This window comes from Pistacia vera, unplaced genomic scaffold, assembly GCF_008641045.1.
Source record: "Pistacia vera cultivar Batoury unplaced genomic scaffold, PisVer_v2 Contig138, whole genome shotgun sequence".
In the NCBI taxonomy this organism is placed as follows: Eukaryota; Viridiplantae; Streptophyta; class Magnoliopsida; order Sapindales; family Anacardiaceae; genus Pistacia; species Pistacia vera.
This window is the reverse complement of record NW_022195444.1, coordinates 205,025-228,849: the sequence shown is the minus strand read 5'-3', so window position 1 is coordinate 228,849 and position 23,825 is coordinate 205,025. Positions and strand designations below refer to the sequence as shown.

General features: G+C 37.2%; 1 non-coding gene across 1 annotated transcript; it reads right to left on the bottom strand.

The window, feature by feature from the left end:
- Positions 1–15,922: 15,922 nt before the first annotated feature.
- Positions 15,923–16,029, bottom strand: LOC116122878. The gene has a single exon (XR_004126970.1). It is a non-coding gene; the product is annotated as a small nucleolar RNA R71 (small nucleolar RNA).
- Between the last annotated feature and the right edge of the window lie 7,796 nt (positions 16,030–23,825).

Below are 23,825 nucleotides of genomic sequence, written 5' to 3'. Positions count from 1 at the left end.
CACATAGCAGACCTGTTTGCGAGAGCAAGCAAATTGTCCTCGGGGTTTTAGCTCCCATTTGTGTTGTAGCGCGAATTTTGGTGCGAGGTCTTCTTCCACGTGCTGCTGTATGAGGGTCGATGGGGAATGGATTCCTAGGTTTTTCGAGACTTGTAGCATGGGTTTTGAGCTAGTTGTTGAGCAAGCAGTTTTTCTGCACGTTGTTGCGGCAGCAGGCAGATTGTCCCTGGGGTTTTGGCTCCCATTTGCGTTGTAGCGTGAATTTTTGTGCGGGGTCTTTTTCCATGTGTTGCTGCACGTGTGAGGAATTTTTTGGTATGCCTGCCCAAGTTTTTGAACTCATATAACATTGGGTATCGAGCAATTTACGAGTATGCAGTTTTTCTACACGTTGTAGCGTGTGAACTGATTGCATCCTCGTAAAAGTGTTGATTTTAGAGGCTGTTGTGAGTCAAATGAATCACGAATTATGTCATATGAAAGAGCACATATTGATGCATGTCCTGGTAATTTGAAATAGCTGCTGCCCACGTGCGTTGCGCACGAGAGCGTTTTCAAGCAGTCTTCGTATTAACGCGTTTTGGACTGTTTGGGTTAATGATTGCACGTTGTTGCATGCAATTTTACTTGAGGATTATTTGAATGGTACATTTGGTTAAGAGAATGTTATATTACTTAGAAATGTTATATTATTGGAAAGATAGATTATCAGAGAATCTTTAGAGGAATGTGTTTGGTTGGTTAGAATAAATTGATGGGTATGTTATAATAATATGTTTGGTTGAGAGGATAAATGAGTGGGTATGTTATATAGATTACTAAATTGCCCTCATTTTTAAATAATAATATAATAATATTTTTATTATTATGTTATTCTATTATTTTTTAAATTATTTCTTTTAATCTCTATTTGAAATTTTGCTAAAACACCCCAACCATATAAAACTTTAATTTATAGCAAAATCACCCCCACCCACCCCAAGCCACTACCAACAGCCAGCCACCACTGCCAGCAGCCGTTGTAATAGTGTATAATCAGCCAGATTTGGCTGGTCGTGCACCAGTAAGGCCTAATCAAAACAGTTACATCTAGTCGTGAATGTAAAACGGCCATAGATCTGGCTGTGAAACAGCGGCCATTTCATGGCCATAGATCTGGCTGTGAAACAGCGGCCATTTCATGGCCAAAGATCTAGCCTTTTCGCGGCCAGATCTATGGCCTTTCACGACCAAATCTATGGCATTTCATGGCCACATCTTTGGCCGTGAAATTGCCAGATCTAGTCATTTTCGGCCATGGATCACAGATGGCCAAATCTGGTCGTTTTTGGCCATGGATCACAAATCCATGGCCGAAAACATCCTTATCGGCACAGGACCGGCAACATCCTTTCGGTCTTATGCCGATATGATGACTTTCGCCGACGGCCAGTGGTGTCGGCTAGCGGCTAGTGGTGGTCTTGGGTGGTTGGGGGTATTTTGTTCACTTTCAAACTTTTTTGTGGTTGGGGTGTTTTAGCTAAATTCTCAAATGTAGGGGGTCTAGGTAATTGTTATTTGGTAGACATATGAGGGCAAATGTGTTTGAAATGATAAAAAGTTAATGGCAAAATAGGGTCAAAATTAAGATTACCTCAGTAATCTTATATTAACACCCCTTGGGAAGGTAATCTGATTACCCCTAATATTACCAACAATAAACACTATTTGCAATAAAAGATTACGTAATATTTTATTACTTGACAACCAAACGAGGGAATCTTGAAAATTAAACAAAGATTTCAAGATTAATCTTATGTCACCTCAAACCAAGCGCAACCGAAGTGTGTTGATGGACGTTTGCTAAAATTTGGTGGTCCAATAGATTAAGTTCATCAACAGGTACTAAACTGCAATGTTTAAAACCTATTGGACCTAAAGAATTCTATAAATTATTAAGGGGTACTATAATTATCTACATTGAATCAAAATATGCTTTTGATTCTTTTAATGCAATGCTTCTATGTATGTTATTGCATGGTGCCCCGTACATGAGTCTTTGACCTAAGGATGTATGTTTTAATTGAATTTTTGGGAATGTTTGTTTGTATATTTTATAATAGGGCTTGTGTGCCCTGCCTTTCTCATCTCTGTTGTACATTCTTTTCTCACCTCAGTCCCCTCGAATGTAACTCGAGGTTTCCAACTTTATCAATGTAAATTCGAATAATTTTATTTTAATTTCTTGTAAATTTGTAATATTGTGTACTTGATGATGGAGCAAAGGAGCAATGTTCATTCTCAAAGACTCAAGAATTTATATTGTTTAGTATAGGACCCTAGGTTGACCCACCAGTTCCTCTAGGCTCAAGGAGACCGATTTTTAGTTAGGCCATGTATTGACATATTTAATTTCTGCTTAGAATGCATGATTAAGATTGAATGTTTCACATGCCTAATTATGTATTAATAAAAATGGCGAGACACTTAATATAAAAACCCCTCAATTGGATATTAAGTCAAAAGTAACCTCATGCCTTCCATCAGTATGGCCTTCCATCAGTATGGGCTTAATCAAACCACTATTCGTTGTGGCCTTGTTCACCCTAACGAAGGGTACACTGATACCAGTGGCAGATTAAGTTACATTGGAGTTTTTCATTAACAATGATGGGTCCGACTTAACTAGTGTATTTTGCTTGTTTGCCTCCATAAAGGTTGATAAATACAATAGAGGCATAGTAGAGAAGTGCATTTGATTGATGCATGTGATGACATGTAGTGTCCACTCCACTGATCCAATAATTACACTTGAGGACAATGGTTGGTGCCATTGAATTGTGTAATTGGTTTGTTGGCCTAGTTTACATTTTAGATTAATAGTTGGTGCTATTAATTGGTATAAATTATGTTTGTTGACCTACCTAATCAACCCACTTTGACTTGTTCATCTCCGCGAAGGTTTAAAATGGAATTGATGGGATCTTGGCCCACTAGGAAGACCAACAGGCCTTCCCAAGTTTAATAGTGAGGACTATTAACCTTGAAGAAAACAGTGGGAGCGTTTGTTTAATTAAAGACCTCATTAAACAAATGATTATAACATGAAATTAATTCTGTAATATTTGCACTTGTAGAATCATATCAAAATGGACAAGTCCAATTTGATGTTGTGATCTTTAAATCGAAAAAGAACACAAGTTGGACGGTAGTAATTTTATAGACTAGTATAGAAATCTTGAAATTGTACTTGATTCTGAAAATAAATACCATCGATCGTGCTCTATCTCAAGAGCATGATGATAACATTGCCCAAAAATAGTTGTTTAGGCGCAAGATGCATGAGAGTGCCGAAGTTAACCCTCATGTACTTAAGATGATTGGGTATATTGAGAGGCTTGAGACCTTGTGTTTTGGTTTGGACAATGACTTAACAATCGATTTAGTCCTGTAGTCCTTACCTAATTTTTATTCTCAGTTCATGGATAATATGAACACAAATGAGAGGACTTTCCTTGAGCTCCTAACTATTTTAAGGACTGCAGAGCAGGGCATTAAAAGGTCCAAACCAGTGTTGATAGTTGACGCTGGCACTGATGAAAGGAAGAGTAAAGGCAAGGTTAAGGCTAACACTAAATCAAAGCCCAAGCCCGAATCCCAAGATAATCTGAAACCTGTGGGAGGTGTTAGTAAAGATGGGAAGGTTGTTTCCTTCTACTATGGCAAACTTAGCCATTGGAGGAAACATTACAAGGCCTCCCTCAAGAAGAAGTCAAAAGCTTCTATATATGGTATGCTAATTATTGAGTTTAACTTGTCTCCTGTAACATCTTGTGTCATTGACACTAGGTGTGGTTCTCACATTTTACCAATGTGTAGAGACTATAGTAGAGTAGATAGGTCACCAAAAGAGAGGCGAACCTACAAGTTGGACATGCAGTACATGTTGCTACATTAGCTGTAGGGACCTATTGTTTATCTTTGCCTATGGGGTTGATCTCAGGACTTATAGATTTCAATTATGTCCAATCAGTTTCAAAGAATTTTGATTCTATGTCAACTTTGGACAAATGAGAATATTATTTTGATTACTAATGGATTGTTGTATTTTAGTATAAGTAATATTCTTTATGAAACTATTTCATAATATATAAGTTCTTAGATTAAACAATAAGAAAATTCTCAAAGTAAAAATTATGCCAAGTATGGTAGAATAAGTTAAACATACCTCATTTTGGGGCTAGGCCCTAGAGGCTGTAACTCACACATTGAACCACATGCCATCAAAGTCAATAAATAAGATTTCATATGAACTATAAAGTGGGCATAAATCCACATTGTCTTATTTGAGAATTTGAGGTTGCAAAGCTTATGTCAAGAAATTGAAATCAAATAAGCTTGCCTCAAAATATGAAAAATATATCTTTGTGGGATATCATAAGGAAACTAAAGGATACTACTTCTACCATCCAAAAGAGCACAAAAGACTTGTTGCTCATATTGGGATCTTCTTGGAGAAAAAAATATCTTCAAAGAAGAACTAGTGGGAGGAAGATAGAACTCGATGACATTCTGATTCCACAAGATATATCCAACGAAGAACGACTTTATGTGCCACAAGAAATGGTTGGACATCGTGAAGAGGTTGCTCCCTAGCATAAGGAACAAAGTGAAACACCTCAAACTACACAAGAGCTGTGTGGATCTGGTAAAATACGTTGTAAGCCCAAGAGTTTTGGATTTCTTGTGACTCAGCACGGCAAAGTACTGGTCTAACAAGACGATGAACCCATAATTTACATTGACATTGTATTGAATCCATATTTCACTAAATGGCTTGAACCCATGAGATCTAAGATAGACTCCATGTACCAGAACTAAGTATGGACTTTGGTGGGTCCACCCAAAGGGGTAAAACCCATAGGATGTAAATGGGTCTTCAAGAAGAAGATTGACATGGATGGTAACGTGCATGCCTATAAAACATGGTTGGTTGCCAAAGGTTTCTAACAAAAATAAGGCATTGACTATGATGAAACCGTTTTGCCAGTTGCAATGCTTAAGTCCATTTGGATTTTGCTTGCGTTTGCTGCATACCATGATTACAAAATTTGGCAGATGGATGTCGCTTTCCTAAACAGAAACCTTGTAGAGTATGTCTATATGACACAACCCAATGGTTTCATTCTTGAAGAGAAAGTTGGTAAGATATGCAAGTTTTAGAGGTCCATATCTGGACTCAAGCAAGTTTAAAGAATCCGAGATATTCATTTTGACGAATTCATCAAAGGGTTTGTCTTTTTAAAAAACGATTATGAGCCCTATGCATACAAGAAAGTTAATGGGAGCGTAGTTGAAATCCTAGTGTTGTATGTTGACGACATACTTCTATTGGGAATGAGATACCAAACTTGCAATTGGTAAAGACTTGGTTATCTAAGTGTTTCTCCATAAAGGACTTAGGACAAGTAGCCTATATCCTTGGTATTAAGATCTATTGAGATAGATCATGTAGATTACTTCGTCCTAAGTCAGAGTACATACATTGACAAAGTGCTAAAAAGATTCAGCATGGAAGAATCCAAGAAAGTATTCCTTTTAATGACACATGGTTTTATCTCTCTAAGGACATAAGATACCATATGTGTCTGTAGTTAGATCCAACATGTATGTCATGTTATGTACTTAGATTGATACCTGATGTGTAATATCAATCGAATCCAAGAAAACATCACTAGATTGCTACTAAGAACATCCTTGCCTGAGAAGGACTAAAGACATGTTCTTAGTTTATGGAGAAGATTAACAAATCACTCTGGAAGGATACAGTGTTTATAGATCGCAAGTTGTAGTGAGCTTGAACCCTTCAAGCAAATCACTATAACATATTCTATAGTTAAAGCTGAGTACATTGCATTGTTTAATGCAACCTAAAAGGGTGGTTTGGGTCAAGAAGTTCATCACTGATCTTAATATGGTTCTTAGCATTGTAGATCTAACAGTAATTTACAGTGATAACAATGGAACCATTTTATAGGCTAAGGAACCATGGTCTCTGATAATCCGAGGATTATACTGTTTCATTTAGGCTTTTTGGCCGGATTTTGGATACTTCTTATTTCGTTTGTGCCTGAATTGCAACTTAATTTCACATATTTTATGTTTTAGGCCAAAACGTGCACTTTGAGCAAATAATGAGCGAAATTGAGTTTTTGGACCTAGAAGCAAGTGAATCTCAGAATTCGGGGAAATTCTGAAGCAGATTTGAAGCACTATGAAGCTTGTTCCCATTGGAGAGCATCAAAGATTGAAGATTCAAGCAAGGAAGCAAGCGGAGGGCAATTTCGTAAATTCAGAATTGCTCAAGAAGGTTCGCTGCGGTGAAGTTCATTCTTCATCGTGGTGATAGACTCTCGGCATGAGATTTCAGCTTAACTCGTTGCTGTGGTGAAGTCTGCGATTTCCAGTTTTATTCAAAACGCACAGTTTTATTTTAAGAAAGTTTTTAGGTTTTTGGACTGACTATATAAGAAAAACTTAGCCATTTTTAGAGGGGTTCGTCATTGTTTACAGTAAGTTTGACATTTTGGGAGAAAAAGGAGAGAAGAATTGAGATTGAACCTTGTGGATTCGTCAAATACGGAAGATCTTTGCTCTCTTTTCTTTGTTTCAACATGTTAAATGTTGTGTTTCCTGTTTTTATTGCGATTTGTGTTAATTTCATAATGAACTAACTCACTTTAGGTTAGGGTTTTGATGTAATTAGGATTTCTATTGTAATCAATAGATTATTGTTGTTTTTACATTCTATTGCATGAATTTTGTGATTATTCTTGTTTTTATTGAATTTATTTGTTGAACATGATGAGATTGAGAAATGAATCATGTATGAGCTTCTTAGGGTAATCACCATTGTTGTATCGAACGCTAGAGATAGGTTTGAGAATCAATGAAATCAATTTAGGATTCCATTAGCTTAACGAACTTGGATCTATTAATCTTCAAATTGTTGGGTGCGGAACTTGAAGAAAACAGTGGGAGCGTTGTTTAATTAAGACCTCATTAACAAATGATATAACATGAAATTAATCTGTAATATTGCACTTGTAGAATCATTACAAATGGACAAGTCCAATTTGATGTTGTGATCTTTAAATCGAAAAAGACACACAGTTGGACGGTAGTAATTTTATAGACTAGATAGAAATCTTGAAATTGTACTGATTCTGAATAAATACCATCGATCGTGCTCTATCTCAAGGCATGATGATAACATTGCCCAAAATAGTTGTTTAGGCGCAAGATGCATGAAGTGCCGAAGTTAACCCTCATGTACTTAAGATGATTGGGTATAGGAGAGGCTTGACCTTGTGTTTTGGTTTGGACAATGACTACAATCGATTTAGTCCTGTAGTCCTTACCTAATTTTTTTCCAGTTCATGGATAATATGCACAAATGAAGGACTTTCCTTGAGCTCCTAACTATTTTAAGGACTGCAAGCAGGGCATAAAAGGTCCAACCAGTGTTGATAGTTGACGCTGGCACTGATGAAAAAGAGTAAAGGCAAGGTTAAGGCTAACACTAAATCAAAGCCCAAGCCCGAATCCCAAGATAATCTGAAACCTGTGGGAGTGTTAGTAAAGATGGAAGGTTGTTTCCTTCTACTATGGCAAACTTAGCCATTGGGGGAAACATTACAAGGCTCCCCTCAAGAAGAAGTCAAAAGCTTCTATATATGGTATGCTAATTATTGAGTTTAACTTGTCTCCTGTAACATCGTGTCATTGACACTAGTGTGGTTCTCACTTTTACCAATGTAGAGACATAGTAGAGTAGATAGGTCACCAAAAGAGAGGCGAACCTACAAGTTGGACATGCAGTACATGTTGCTACATTAGCTTAGGGACCTATTTTTTATCTTTGCCTATGGGGTTGATCTCAGGACTTATAGATTACAATTATGTCCAACAGTTTCAAAGAATTTGATTCTATGTCTGCTTTGGACAAATGAAATATTTTGATTACTAATGGATTGTGGTGTTTATTATAAGTAATATCTTTATGAAACTATTTCATAATATATAATTTCTTAGATTAAACAATAAGGAAATTCTCAAAGTAAAAATTATGCCAAGTATGGTAGAATAAGTTAAACATACCTCATTTTGGGGCTAGGCCTTAGAGGAAGTAACTCACACATGAACCACATGCCATCAAAATCAATAAATAAGATTTCATATGAACTATATAGTGGGCATAAATCCACATTGTCTTATTTGAAAATTTGAGGTTGCAAAGCTTATGTCAGGAAATTGACATCAAATGAGCTTGCCTCAAAATTTGAAAAATATATCTTTGTGGGCTGTCTTAAGGAAACTAAAGGATACTGCTTCTACCATCCAAAAGAGCACAAAGACTTGTTGCTCATATTAGGTCTTCTGGAGAAAAAAATTCGCGTTTTCAAGCAGTCTTCGTATTAACGCGTTTTGGACTGTTTGGGTTAATGATTGCACGTTGTTGCATGCAATTTTACTTGAGGATTATTTGAATGGTACATTTGGTTAAGAGAATGTTATATTACTTAGAAATGTTATATTATTGGAAAGATAGATTATCAGAGAATCTTTAGAGGAATGTGTTTGGTTGGTTAGAATAAATTGATGGGTATGTTATAATAATATGTTTGGTTGAGAGGATAAATGAGTGGGTATGTTATATAGATTACTAAATTGCCCTCATTTTTAAATAATAATATAATAATATTTTTATTATTATGTTATTCTATTATTTTTTAAATTATTTCTTTTAATCTCTATTTGAAATTTTGCTAAAACACCCCAACCATATAAAACTTTAATTTATAGCAAAATCACCCCCACCCACCCCAAGCCACTACCAACAGCCAGCCACCACTGCCAGCAGCCGTTGTAATAGTGTATAATCAGCCAGATTTGGCTGGTCGTGCACCAGTAAGGCCTAATCAAAACAGTTACATCTAGTCGTGAATGTAAAACGGCCATAGATCTGGCTGTGAAACAGCGGCCATTTCATGGCCATAGATCTGGCTGTGAAACAGCGGCCATTTCATGGCCAAAGATCTAGCCTTTTCGCGGCCAGATCTATGGCCTTTCACGACCAAATCTATGGCATTTCATGGCCACATCTTTGGCCGTGAAATTGCCAGATCTAGTCATTTTCGGCCATGGATCACAGATGGCCAAATCTGGTCGTTTTTGGCCATGGATCACAAATCCATGGCCGAAAACATCCTTATCGGCACAGGACCGGCAACATCCTTTCGGTCTTATGCCGATATGATGACTTTCGCCGACGGCCAGTGGTGTCGGCTAGCGGCTAGTGGTGGTCTTGGGTGGTTGGGGGTATTTTGTTCACTTTCAAACTTTTTTGTGGTTGGGGTGTTTTAGCTAAATTCTCAAATGTAGGGGGTCTAGGTAATTGTTATTTGGTAGACATATGAGGGCAAATGTGTTTGAAATGATAAAAAGTTAATGGCAAAATAGGGTCAAAATTAAGATTACCTCAGTAATCTTATATTAACACCCCTTGGGAAGGTAATCTGATTACCCCTAATATTACCAACAATAAACACTATTTGCAATAAAAGATTACGTAATATTTTATTACTTGACAACCAAACGAGGGAATCTTGAAAATTAAACAAAGATTTCAAGATTAATCTTATGTCACCTCAAACCAAGCGCAACCGAAGTGTGTTGATGGACGTTTGCTAAAATTTGGTGGTCCAATAGATTAAGTTCATCAACAGGTACTAAACTGCAATGTTTAAAACCTATTGGACCTAAAGAATTCTATAAATTATTAAGGGGTACTATAATTATCTACATTGAATCAAAATATGCTTTTGATTCTTTTAATGCAATGCTTCTATGTATGTTATTGCATGGTGCCCCGTACATGAGTCTTTGACCTAAGGATGTATGTTTTAATTGAATTTTTGGGAATGTTTGTTTGTATATTTTATAATAGGGCTTGTGTGCCCTGCCTTTCTCATCTCTGTTGTACATTCTTTTCTCACCTCAGTCCCCTCGAATGTAACTCGAGGTTTCCAACTTTATCAATGTAAATTCGAATAATTTTATTTTAATTTCTTGTAAATTTGTAATATTGTGTACTTGATGATGGAGCAAAGGAGCAATGTTCATTCTCAAAGACTCAAGAATTTATATTGTTTAGTATAGGACCCTAGGTTGACCCACCAGTTCCTCTAGGCTCAAGGAGACCGATTTTTAGTTAGGCCATGTATTGACATATTTAATTTCTGCTTAGAATGCATGATTAAGATTGAATGTTTCACATGCCTAATTATGTATTAATAAAAATGGCGAGACACTTAATATAAAAACCCCTCAATTGGATATTAAGTCAAAAGTAACCTCATGCCTTCCATCAGTATGGCCTTCCATCAGTATGGGCTTAATCAAACCACTATTCGTTGTGGCCTTGTTCACCCTAACGAAGGGTACACTGATACCAGTGGCAGATTAAGTTACATTGGAGTTTTTCATTAACAATGATGGGTCCGACTTAACTAGTGTATTTTGCTTGTTTGCCTCCATAAAGGTTGATAAATACAATAGAGGCATAGTAGAGAAGTGCATTTGATTGATGCATGTGATGACATGTAGTGTCCACTCCACTGATCCAATAATTACACTTGAGGACAATGGTTGGTGCCATTGAATTGTGTAATTGGTTTGTTGGCCTAGTTTACATTTTAGATTAATAGTTGGTGCTATTAATTGGTATAAATTATGTTTGTTGACCTACCTAATCAACCCACTTTGACTTGTTCATCTCCGCGAAGGTTTAAAATGGAATTGATGGGATCTTGGCCCACTAGGAAGACCAACAGGCCTTCCCAAGTTTAATAGTGAGGACTATTAACCTTGAAGAAAACAGTGGGAGCGTTTGTTTAATTAAAGACCTCATTAAACAAATGATTATAACATGAAATTAATTCTGTAATATTTGCACTTGTAGAATCATATCAAAATGGACAAGTCCAATTTGATGTTGTGATCTTTAAATCGAAAAAGAACACAAGTTGGACGGTAGTAATTTTATAGACTAGTATAGAAATCTTGAAATTGTACTTGATTCTGAAAATAAATACCATCGATCGTGCTCTATCTCAAGAGCATGATGATAACATTGCCCAAAAATAGTTGTTTAGGCGCAAGATGCATGAGAGTGCCGAAGTTAACCCTCATGTACTTAAGATGATTGGGTATATTGAGAGGCTTGAGACCTTGTGTTTTGGTTTGGACAATGACTTAACAATCGATTTAGTCCTGTAGTCCTTACCTAATTTTTATTCTCAGTTCATGGATAATATGAACACAAATGAGAGGACTTTCCTTGAGCTCCTAACTATTTTAAGGACTGCAGAGCAGGGCATTAAAAGGTCCAAACCAGTGTTGATAGTTGACGCTGGCACTGATGAAAGGAAGAGTAAAGGCAAGGTTAAGGCTAACACTAAATCAAAGCCCAAGCCCGAATCCCAAGATAATCTGAAACCTGTGGGAGGTGTTAGTAAAGATGGGAAGGTTGTTTCCTTCTACTATGGCAAACTTAGCCATTGGAGGAAACATTACAAGGCCTCCCTCAAGAAGAAGTCAAAAGCTTCTATATATGGTATGCTAATTATTGAGTTTAACTTGTCTCCTGTAACATCTTGTGTCATTGACACTAGGTGTGGTTCTCACATTTTACCAATGTGTAGAGACTATAGTAGAGTAGATAGGTCACCAAAAGAGAGGCGAACCTACAAGTTGGACATGCAGTACATGTTGCTACATTAGCTGTAGGGACCTATTGTTTATCTTTGCCTATGGGGTTGATCTCAGGACTTATAGATTACAATTATGTCCAATCAGTTTCAAAGAATTTTGATTCTATGTCTGCTTTGGACAAATGAGAATATTATTTTGATTACTAATGGATTGTTGTGTTTTAGTATAAGTAATATTCTTTATGAAACTATTTCATAATATATAAGTTCTTAGATTAAACAATAAGGAAATTCTCAAAGTAAAAATTATGCCAAGTATGGTAGAATAAGTTAAACATACCTCATTTTGGGGCTAGGCCTTAGAGGAAGTAACTCACACACTGAACCACATGCCATCAAAATCAATAAATAAGATTTCATATGAACTATATAGTGGGCATAAATCCACATTGTCTTATTTGAGAATTTGAGGTTGCAAAGCTTATGTCAGGAAATTGACATCAAATGAGCTTGCCTCAAAATTTGAAAAATATATCTTTGTGGGCTGTCTTAAGGAAACTAAAGGATACTGCTTCTACCATCCAAAAGAGCACAAAAGACTTGTTGCTCATATTAGGATCTTCTTGGAGAAAAAAATATCTTCAAAGAAGAACTAGTGGGAGGAAGATAGAACTCGATGACATTCTGATTCCACAAGATATATCCAACGAAGAACGACTTTATGTGCCACAAGAAATGGTTGGACATCGTGAAGAGGTTGCTCCCTAGCATAAGGAACAAAGTGAAACACCTCAAACTACACAAGAGCTGTGTGGATCTGGTAAAATACGTTGTAAGCCCAAGAGTTTTGGATTTCTTGTGACTCAGCACGGCAAAGTACTGGTCTAACAAGACGATGAACCCATAATTTACATTGACATTGTATTGAATCCATATTTCACTAAATGGCTTGAACCCATGAGATCTAAGATAGACTCCATGTACCAGAACTAAGTATGGACTTTGGTGGGTCCACCCAAAGGGGTAAAACCCATAGGATGTAAATGGGTCTTCAAGAAGAAGATTGACATGGATGGTAACGTGCATGCCTATAAAACATGGTTGGTTGCCAAAGGTTTCTAACAAAAATAAGGCATTGACTATGATGAAACCGTTTTGCCAGTTGCAATGCTTAAGTCCATTTGGATTTTGCTTGCGTTTGCTGCATACCATGATTACAAAATTTGGCAGATGGATGTCGCTTTCCTAAACAGAAACCTTGTAGAGTATGTCTATATGACACAACCCAATGGTTTCATTCTTGAAGAGAAAGTTGGTAAGATATGCAAGTTTTAGAGGTCCATATCTGGACTCAAGCAAGTTTAAAGAATCCGAGATATTCATTTTGACGAATTCATCAAAGGGTTTGTCTTTTTAAAAAACGATTATGAGCCCTATGCATACAAGAAAGTTAATGGGAGCGTAGTTGAAATCCTAGTGTTGTATGTTGACGACATACTTCTATTGGGAATGAGATACCAAACTTGCAATTGGTAAAGACTTGGTTATCTAAGTGTTTCTCCATAAAGGACTTAGGACAAGTAGCCTATATCCTTGGTATTAAGATCTATTGAGATAGATCATGTAGATTACTTCGTCCTAAGTCAGAGTACATACATTGACAAAGTGCTAAAAAGATTCAGCATGGAAGAATCCAAGAAAGTATTCCTTTTAATGACACATGGTTTTATCTCTCTAAGGACATAAGATACCATATGTGTCTGTAGTTAGATCCAACATGTATGTCATGTTATGTACTTAGATTGATACCTGATGTGTAATATCAATCGAATCCAAGAAAACATCACTAGATTGCTACTAAGAACATCCTTGCCTGAGAAGGACTAAAGACATGTTCTTAGTTTATGGAGAAGATTAACAAATCACTCTGGAAGGATACAGTGTTTATAGATCGCAAGTTGTAGTGAGCTTGAACCCTTCAAGCAAATCACTATAACATATTCTATAGTTAAAGCTGAGTACATTGCATTGTTTAATGCAACCTAAAAGGGTGGTTTGGGTCAAGAAGTTCATCACTGATCTTAATATGGTTCTTAGCATTGTAGATCTAACAGTAATTTACAGTGATAACAATGGAACCATTTTATAGGCTAAGGAACCATGGTCTCTGATAATCCGAGGATTATACTGTTTCATTTAGGCTTTTTGGCCGGATTTTGGATACTTCTTATTTCGTTTGTGCCTGAATTGCAACTTAATTTCACATATTTTATGTTTTAGGCCAAAACGTGCACTTTGAGCAAATAATGAGCGAAATTGAGTTTTTGGACCTAGAAGCAAGTGAATCTCAGAATTCGGGGAAATTCTGAAGCAGATTTGAAGCACTATGAAGCTTGTTCCCATTGGAGAGCATCAAAGATTGAAGATTCAAGCAAGGAAGCAAGCGGAGGGCAATTTCGTAAATTCAGAATTGCTCAAGAAGGTTCGCTGCGGTGAAGTTCATTCTTCATCGTGGTGATAGACTCTCGGCATGAGATTTCAGCTTAACTCGTTGCTGTGGTGAAGTCTGCGATTTCCAGTTTTATTCAAAACGCACAGTTTTATTTTAAGAAAGTTTTTAGGTTTTTGGACTGACTATATAAGAAAAACTTAGCCATTTTTAGAGGGGTTCGTCATTGTTTACAGTAAGTTTGACATTTTGGGAGAAAAAGGAGAGAAGAATTGAGATTGAACCTTGTGGATTCGTCAAATACGGAAGATCTTTGCTCTCTTTTCTTTGTTTCAACATGTTAAATGTTGTGTTTCCTGTTTTTATTGCGATTTGTGTTAATTTCATAATGAACTAACTCACTTTAGGTTAGGGTTTTGATGTAATTAGGATTTCTATTGTAATCAATAGATTATTGTTGTTTTTACATTCTATTGCATGAATTTTGTGATTATTCTTGTTTTTATTGAATTTATTTGTTGAACATGATGAGATTGAGAAATGAATCATGTATGAGCTTCTTAGGGTAATCACCATTGTTGTATCGAACGCTAGAGATAGGTTTGAGAATCAATGAAATCAATTTAGGATTCCATTAGCTTAACGAACTTGGATCTATTAATCTTCAAATTGTTGGGTGCGGAAGCTTAATAGGGAAAAGTAGGAAAGCATAGCCTGAGAATGTATGTTTTACACAATAGGGAGTTCGATTTATAATCCATGCATGTGAGTGTAGAAGTGACGTAATTCGTAGATTAATTCATAAAGTCCTAATGAAGTCACAACCCTAACAGTTTGCCTTACTTGATATTACTCTTGTTTTAATCTTGCTTTCATTAATTAGCATTTTAAATACTTAATAAAAATTTTTTCCATCTTAGTTTAAATTTCTCCCACCAATCCAAACACCTTTCGATTTCTCCAACTTGAGAACAATTAGGAAAAATCAGTGCTTAACAACTAATCCTTGTGGGAACAATACTTTACTTATCACTTTATTACTTTTTGCGATTAGTGCACTTGCTAAACATTGCATGTTGTAGTTACAGCGCATCAAGTTTTTGGCGCCGTTGTCAGGGATTGATTTTTTTGTGTTAACATTGAACTTTTCTTGTGATAGCTAGATTGGAGTTTTATTTTTGTTTTAATTGTTTTATAGTTTTATTTTTTGTTGTCTTTTCTGTTAGCTTGTGATCTCACGCTTTCTCTCTTTCTGTTCAGTTTATGCAAAGAGCTAGACGTTAGCCATTGGTTCATGTTGATCTAGAGAGAGAGAAGAGAACGAGAGGCCATAGTTGTTGAGATGGCAAAAAATAGAACATTGAGGGAATTCTCAGTTCCCATAGTTGATGGCAGTGGTTCAAGTATAACTAGACCAGTAGTACAAGCCAACACTTTTGAAATAAAGCTGACAATCATCCAGATGATCCAGCAGTCGGTACAATTTAAGGGAGATTTGAAGGAAGATCCAAATCTACACATTGCAAACTTTTTAGAGATATGCGATACCTTCAAGTCAAATGGAGTGTCAGATGATGCCAGCAAATTGAGATTGTTCCCTTTTTCATTAAGGGATAAAGCAAAAGGATGGTTAATGGCATTACCACTAGGAATGATCACTACATGGAATGAATTAGCACAAAAGTTCCTGACCAAATTCTTTCCTCTAGCAAAATCTGTGAAGATGAGAAATGATATCACATCATTTCTACAGGAAGAGTCTGAATCATTATATGAGGCTTGGGAAAGATACAAGGAACTATTGAGGAGGTGTCCACACCATGGTTTGCCAGTTTGGATGCAAGTCCAAACGTTCTATAATGGGTTGATGGTTAATGTGCAAACGATGGTGGATGCAGCATCGGGAGGAGCATTACAAAACAAGACACCTGAAGAAACTCATGAGTTGCTTGAAGTTCTGGCAAGTAACAATTATCAAAGACCGAATGAGAGGATACAATTGAAGAAATCTAAGGGTCTACATGAAGTTGATGCATACACAGCCATTTTAGCCCAACTTACAGCACTTCAGAAGCAATTGGGAGGTATGCAAGTGGATTATATTCAAGCACCTCAATTAACTTGTTATTTTTGTGCAGGTAACCACATGAGCAATGAATGTCAAGTGGGGAACACTTTTGCTTCAGCTTCATCATCATCAGAACAAGTTAACTACTTGGCAGGAAATCAAAGACAACAGAACAATCCTTATTCCAACACGTATAATCCTGGTTGGAGGAATCATCCAAACTTGTCTTGGGGTGATCAAAATCAACAGAATCAGTAGAATAACCAATGGAACCAAAGAATGATGCCAAACAATCAAGCGGGGGTGAATAATCAACTAGGAGATCAAAGAGTGACAAAACTGGAGGATATGTTCGGAAAATTTATGCAAGAGACCACAGGTTTCATGAATGAGACGAGGGCGAATTTCAGAAACCAAGGCGAGTCCATTTGGAACTTGGAGGTACAGGTGGGTCAATTGGCCGATAAGCTAAATGAGAGACCGTAGGGTTTCCTACCAAGCAATACAGTGACAAACCCACGTGAACAATCAAATGCAATAACTCTGCAAAGTGGGACTCTCTTAGAAGAGGTGGAACAATCAGAGAAAGAAGAAAGCCCACCAAAAGAAAAGAAAGATTCTGATGAGGAAGTTGACGAAGAGATCATTGCTAAAGAGAAACCAACCAGTCCTAGGGAAGATGAATCAAAACGGGAAGAGAGGCAAAGGCAAAAGAAAGAAAAATTGCCATTTCCCGACATACCACCAGAGTTGGCACATCACACCCCTCCTATGCCTTTTCCCCAGAGACTCAGAAAGAAAAATCAGGATAATTAGCTTAAAAAATTCATTGAGATATTTAAAAAAATACATATCAACATTCCTTTTGCAGATGCATTGCAACAGATACTGAGCTACACAAAATTTCTCAAGGAGATTTTATCAAACAAAAGAAAGTTAGAAGATGAGGAAATAGTGATGCTTACGGAAGAGTGCAGCGCCATTCTACAGAAGAAGCTGCCACCGAAACTTAAAGATCCAGGGAGTTTTGCTATTCCTTGTGTTATAGGAGACATTACTTTTGATAGAGTTTTATGTGATTTAGGTGTTAGTCAATGATCCATATACTTAGCGGAAACAAAAAATATATAATACACGGATCGTTTACATGAGCCAAGATCAAGGGTATAATTTTACAATTTATATTAAAGTAAAATCTTCACAAAAAGGTTAACCATGAGTTAAGAGAATCATACCCACGTTTGGAGGCTCCACCACGTTTGTCTTTGAATGTTTTTGCTACCGACCCAAGCATAGGATCGAACTGACTTAGTCCACACAAAGACAATCACAAAGAACCAAAGAGGGATTTGCTAGATCCTCTTTGGCGTTAAGATTAAAGAAGAATGAAATCAAAATGAATTGATTTTAGGCAAAATGGGTTTCTGCCGTAGGAGAGAAATGGGGCTACAATGTTTGTGTTTTTCAAGAGAATGAAATAATGAAAAGTCTCATTTTTTTTTTTTTTTTTAACAAAGAAACAATTTTCTTTTATTGTAAAAGTTAGTTACCCTATTCCAATATGGAATAGGCTTGGGCTCCAACCCAAACACCCCATGTTACCAAACACTCCCAATTAGATATTTAATTTTTATTTCATCATTATCTAAATTAAAATCAATTAATATATATTTAATCTATATATTAACATTTAACAATAATGATGATTTAATTAAATATATGTGAACACATATTTAAACGTAATTTCACTTATTTAACTTTTCTAATTAAATAAAGGCTATGACCTTCAGCAAATTTAATTGCACAGTGAAATTACCAAAATACCCTTTCGCCTTAAAAAGACAAAAACGCCTTTCCTTCTTCTTGGATCTTAAATTATCTTCTATGTGTGTGACCCATAGGCTCCTCATCATACCGGAAGTGTATAGTATCGCAATTAACACCAATTAATTGTCTCACTGTACACAGACCAAGATTAGCCCCTAGTAAGGCATCATGGCCACCCGATAGATTCGAATTCAGTAAAGTAGCTACCTGTCAATGATATGGTTACCGCACTATTCGATCATTTCATCATACGTTATCTCGACGAGACGAAGGCATATAAATAGTGTCAACCTTCGGTTACTCTAGATATTATGTATTCAGTTTCTGGACCAATGACATGTATTATAAACTGGATATAGCAACAACTCAATCCCACTATGGCCACAGTTTTAGTGTCATTGCCATATACTGAATTACATCGTGAGATAACTTCTCCCGTACCCAGGAGTGATGAATCCTCTGTCAATCCACTATAGTCTTGATACACTCCTTGATGCAGCTAATCACCACTGTATTGACAGCTCTGAATAGAACTGCATTAGGCTAGTGTCAAACTGCACCAATCGGTGCACAAGGCGCTCCGATGATCTCAAGTCTAAGGATCACATGCATCATCATTCGTTAGAGGATTTGTTCCATAAACACTGGGGTTACCATCCATATGGAATCATTTGGTGGGTCAGTCTAGTAAACTTGTTGCGGTATATCCGCCTACAGTAAGAACCCATGTGTTGCACCAGGTTGTCACCAAACAACCTTGACAAGTGAGATCAGTCACTGCCTTTTGACAGGGTCGGTCAACACTATGACCTTATCGTATTATCTGTGCCCTTACTTCAGAATAATACTGGGGCTACGGACGTTTCTAGAATGGCCACCATATGTGCTCATAGGGTTCTCACTATCAAGATTTGAAACACTTGATACCTTCGTCACGGTTCTACCATTCTAAAGACATATATCAATACATATTGCAATAATAATGATTTACGTGATATAGAATAAAATGCCTTTTATTATTGATTAATGAACATGATTACAAAGAGTAAATTCTGCAATAATTGATTGGCTTTAGGGCATCTACTCTAACATTAGGTGCAAGCATAAATCTAATGCCTTTTTCTGTTTTCAGGAGATTAGGGATTGGTGAAGTGAAGCCAACGTCCATATCTTTGCAACTTGTAGATAAATCCATCAAGCATCCGAGGTGCATAGTTGAAGATGTTTTGGTGAAGGTGGACAAAGTTATCTTTCCTGTGGACTTTGTTGTGTTGGACATGGAAGAGGACATGGAAATGCCTCTCATCTTGGGGCGACCATTTCTGGCCACCGGAAGAGCCCTTATTGGTGTGCAAGAAGGAAAATTGCTATTAAGGGTCCAAGATGAAACAATAACGTTCAATGTTTTTGAGGCCATGAAATTTCCATCAGAGTCAGATTCGTGTTTTAGTGTAGACGTGGTGGATAGACTAGAAGCAGAGGCTATTGAAGAGAACACCCCTCAACTACCTCTAGAAGCATGCGTTGCCCAATTAAAAACAATAGAGGTAGATGAGTCGACGAAAAATGAGTGTGCTAGATTTTTGGAAGCACTTCAGCCGACTAATGCGAGCCAAGATTCATAATTTGAAGAGTTTGATATTGAGAAAGAGAAGGAAAAGGCAAGAATGGAAGAACCTCCGAAACTTGAACTGAAACCTTTACCTTCTCACCTTAGATATGTGTATCTTGGTGAATTAGAAACCTTCCAGTGATCATCAATTCAAGGCTGAGTAAATTGGAAGAAGAGCGGTTGATTCGGGTGTTAAGGGAGCATAGATCAGAAATTGGATAGACTATATCGGACATTAGAGGCATCTCTCCATATTTTTATATATACAAGATACTCATGGAAGATGATGTCAAGCCTAGGGTGCAACCACAACGGAGATTGAATCCTTCGATGAAGGAAGTGGTGAGAAAGGAAGTGGATTTATCCTATTTCAGATAGTCCATGGGTGAGCCTGGTGTAAGTGGTTCCAAAGAAAGGAGGTATCACGATGATTAAGAATGACAGCAATGAATTAATACCAACTAGGACTGTCACGGGTTGGAGGTTGTGCATCGATTACAGGAAATTGAATAAAGCGACAAGGAAGGATTATTTCCCACTTCCTTTCATCGATCAAATGTTGGAGAGATTGGCAGGGCATGCTTACTATTGTTTCTTGGATGGTTTTTCAGGTTATAATCAGATTGCCATTGCTCTTGAAGATCAAAAGAAGACGAAATTCACTTGTCCCTATGACACCTTTGCTTACAGAAGGATGCCTTTTAGGTTGTGCAATGCACAGACCACATTTCAGCGATGCATGATGTCAATTTTTGGTGACATGGTGGAGCGGTTTATAGAAGTCTTCATGGATGACTTCTCTGTTTTGGGTTCTTCTTTTGATAATTGTTTATCTTATCTCTCTTTTGTTTTGCAGCGATGTCAGGAGACAAATTTGGTGCTCAACTGGGAGAAATGCCACTTCATGGTACAGGAAGGAATAGTACTTGGTCATAGAATTTCAAAGGACGACATCGAAGTGGATCAGGCAAAAACTGAAGTGATTGAGAAGCTACCACCACCTGCAAACGTTAATGTAGTCCGGAGTTTCTTGGGGCATGCGAGGTTCTATAGACAGTTTATCAAGGATTTCTCTAAAATCTCTAAACCCCTTTGCAATTTACTGATTAAGGATATTCCTTTTGATTTTGATGATGAATGCCTGCATGCTTTTCAAACTCTTAAGAAATTGTTAATGTCTGCACCTATTATTGCAGTTCCCGATTGGGGACTACCTTTCGAATTGATGTGTGATGCTAGGGATTTTGCACTAGGAGTAGTTTTAGGACAAAGAAAGAACAAAGTTGTCCATGTAATTCAGTATGCTAGTAAGACACTCACTGATGCACAGTTGAATTACACCACTATTGAAAAAGAGTTATTAGTTGTGGTTTTTCCATTTGACAAATTTTGTTCTTATTTGCTAGGTGCTAAGGTGATAGTCTACAAGGATCATTCGACACTCAAGCATTTGTTGGCAAAGCAAGAAGCAAAACCTCGGCTAATAAGATGGATCCTATTACTACAAGAGTTTGAGTTGGAGATCCGAGATAAAAAGGGGTCAAAAAATGTGGTGGCGGATCATTTGTCAAGGATTGAACGACCAACCTAGGGAAGTGAAGAGGAAACTCAAATCAAGGAGACCTTGTCGGATGAGAAATTGATGAGAGTTGAAGAAGCACATTGGTATACAGATATTGCAAACTATTTATCATCGAGAGTGCTCCTGAATGGCATGACCTTCCAGCAAAAGAGGAAATTTTTCTCTGACTTGAAGTATTATTTCTGGGAAGAACCATTTCCGTACAGACACTATGCTGATAAGATGATACATAAGTGTGTCCCGGAAGAGGAGATGGAGAGTATTCTATGACATTGCCATGAGAGAGAAGTGGGTGGTCATTTTGGAGGAACTAGGACAACAACCAAGGTCCTTCAATCTGGATTTTATTGGCCAACCCTATTCAAGGATGCCTTCCGGGTGGTTTAGGAATGTGATCAATGTCAACGGAGTGGAAATATTTCAAGGAGAGATGAAATGCCGTTGAATAACATCCTAGTTGTTGAACTATTTAATGTTTAGGGAATTGACTTCATGGGTCCTTTCTCAAATTCTTATGGGAATATGTGCATTTTGGTGGCTGTGGATTATGTTTCAAAATGAGTGGAAGCAGTTGCATTGCCATCCAATGATGCCAAAATGGTGGTTAACTTTGTGAGGAAGAACATTTTCTCAAGATTTGGAGTACCACGGGCAATCATCAGTGATGAGGGGTCTCATTTTTGCAATAGGCAATTTGATGCACTGTTGGGAAAATATGGAGTGAAACATAGAGTCGCTACACCGTACCATCCTCAGACTAGCGGGCAAGTGGAACTGTCGAATAGAGAACTTAAAAGAATTTTAGAGAAGACAGTTAATGCATCCATGAAGGATTGGTCATGGAAGTTAGATGATGGATTATGGGCATACCACACTGCATTCAAGACTTCGATTGGTATGTCTCCATTTAGGTTAGCATATGGGAAGGCATGTCACTTGCCGGTGGAACTCGAGCATAAGGCATATTAGGCAGTCAAGCAGCTAAACATGGATTTACGAGCTACTGAGGAGGAAAGGATGTTGAAATTGAATGAACTTGACGAGTTTCATCATGAAGCGTATGAGAATGCCCGGATTTACAAAGAAAAGACCAAGATGTGGCATGACAAGCATATCAGGAAGAAGAACTTTGAAGTGGGTCAGAAAGTTTTGTTGTATAATTCTAGACTTAGACTCTTCCCTGGAAAACTTAAGTCTAGATGGTCTGGATCCTTCATAGTTACAAAAGTTTACCCATACGGGGTAGTGGAGGTTTCACATGAAGAAAAGGGCACATTTAAGGTCAATGGACAAAGATTGAAGTCATACATTGATGGGGTGATGAGTTGCAAGTCACTTCTTGTTCAACTTGACATCCCGAAATGATGACTTGAGAAAGTCGAGCTTTCGACTATAAACAAGCGTTTCTTGGGAGGCAACCACTTTGTTTTCATTTGTTTGTTCTTGTTTTGAATTTATTTAGTTGTTTTATGATTTAGAATAATTTTAATTTTGTGTGTTTTTGGGTGTTTCATGTGAATGATCAAACTATGGCAAAAAAGCGAAAATTTCCAGTTTTCGCCACGGCGATGTACACTGTGCAAGAAAAAGATTTGAAAAGTTCCAGACTTCGCCGAGGTGTTGTGCTCTCTAGAATTTTTCGCCGCAGCATAAATGGTATTGCGGAATTGTGCTAAGGAAATTTCGCCGTGGCGATGTATATACTGGAATTTTTCACCGTGGCATTGACTGGGCTTTGCATATTAAACGAAGAACTTCGCCGCAGCGAAAACTGCTTTATATAAATACCTAACGTGACTTTTCATTTTCGCAAAAAGTTTCAAAACACACCCAAGAGCCAAACACTTCCACCTTCAATCCAGAGTTTCTCCAGTGAATTTTTATCCCTATACCTAACTCCTTAGCCCTCACAAACACTAAATCAACTCATTTTGCCAAGGCGTTTTGCGAAAATTTGAAGAAAATTTTGGAAACCCTAGGTTTTCAAAAATTGGGGATCTTGCATTCTGGGCTGAAATTGGTGAGATTGGTGGTGTATTCATCTTGGGATTGGTAAGATTTTGAGTTCTCCAGCCTTTAAATTGATCAATTTCGATTGTCAGTGTTTTGAATCTGAGATATTGATTAAATGTGTTGAGTTGTGAATTTTGGTGAAGTTCGTGGTTTGATATTGATTAAAGGAGTGTGGAGTTTGATTTGTGGGTCGTTGAGGAAGTTGGGTTTTAGATTTGGAGTTGTTTTGATTGAGTTTGGAAGAGTAGTGAATTCTGGGGTGTAGGTGCAAAATTTTGAAACTTTGGTGTACATTCAGGAGTGATTGTGGTCAATAGTAAGGGCACTTAGCGTTGAATTGTCGGGTTGAATTCTTAGTTTGGGGGTAGATTTGAGTATTCACAGTGAAAACCAAAAATGCTGCTCAAAATGGCTTCCAGAGGTAAAGGGAAAGGGAAACAAGTAGACAATATGTTTGTTAGTGAAAAGGCTCGGCAACGTTATGAAGGTGCAATCAAAAGAAAAGATAAGGGGTTTACTAC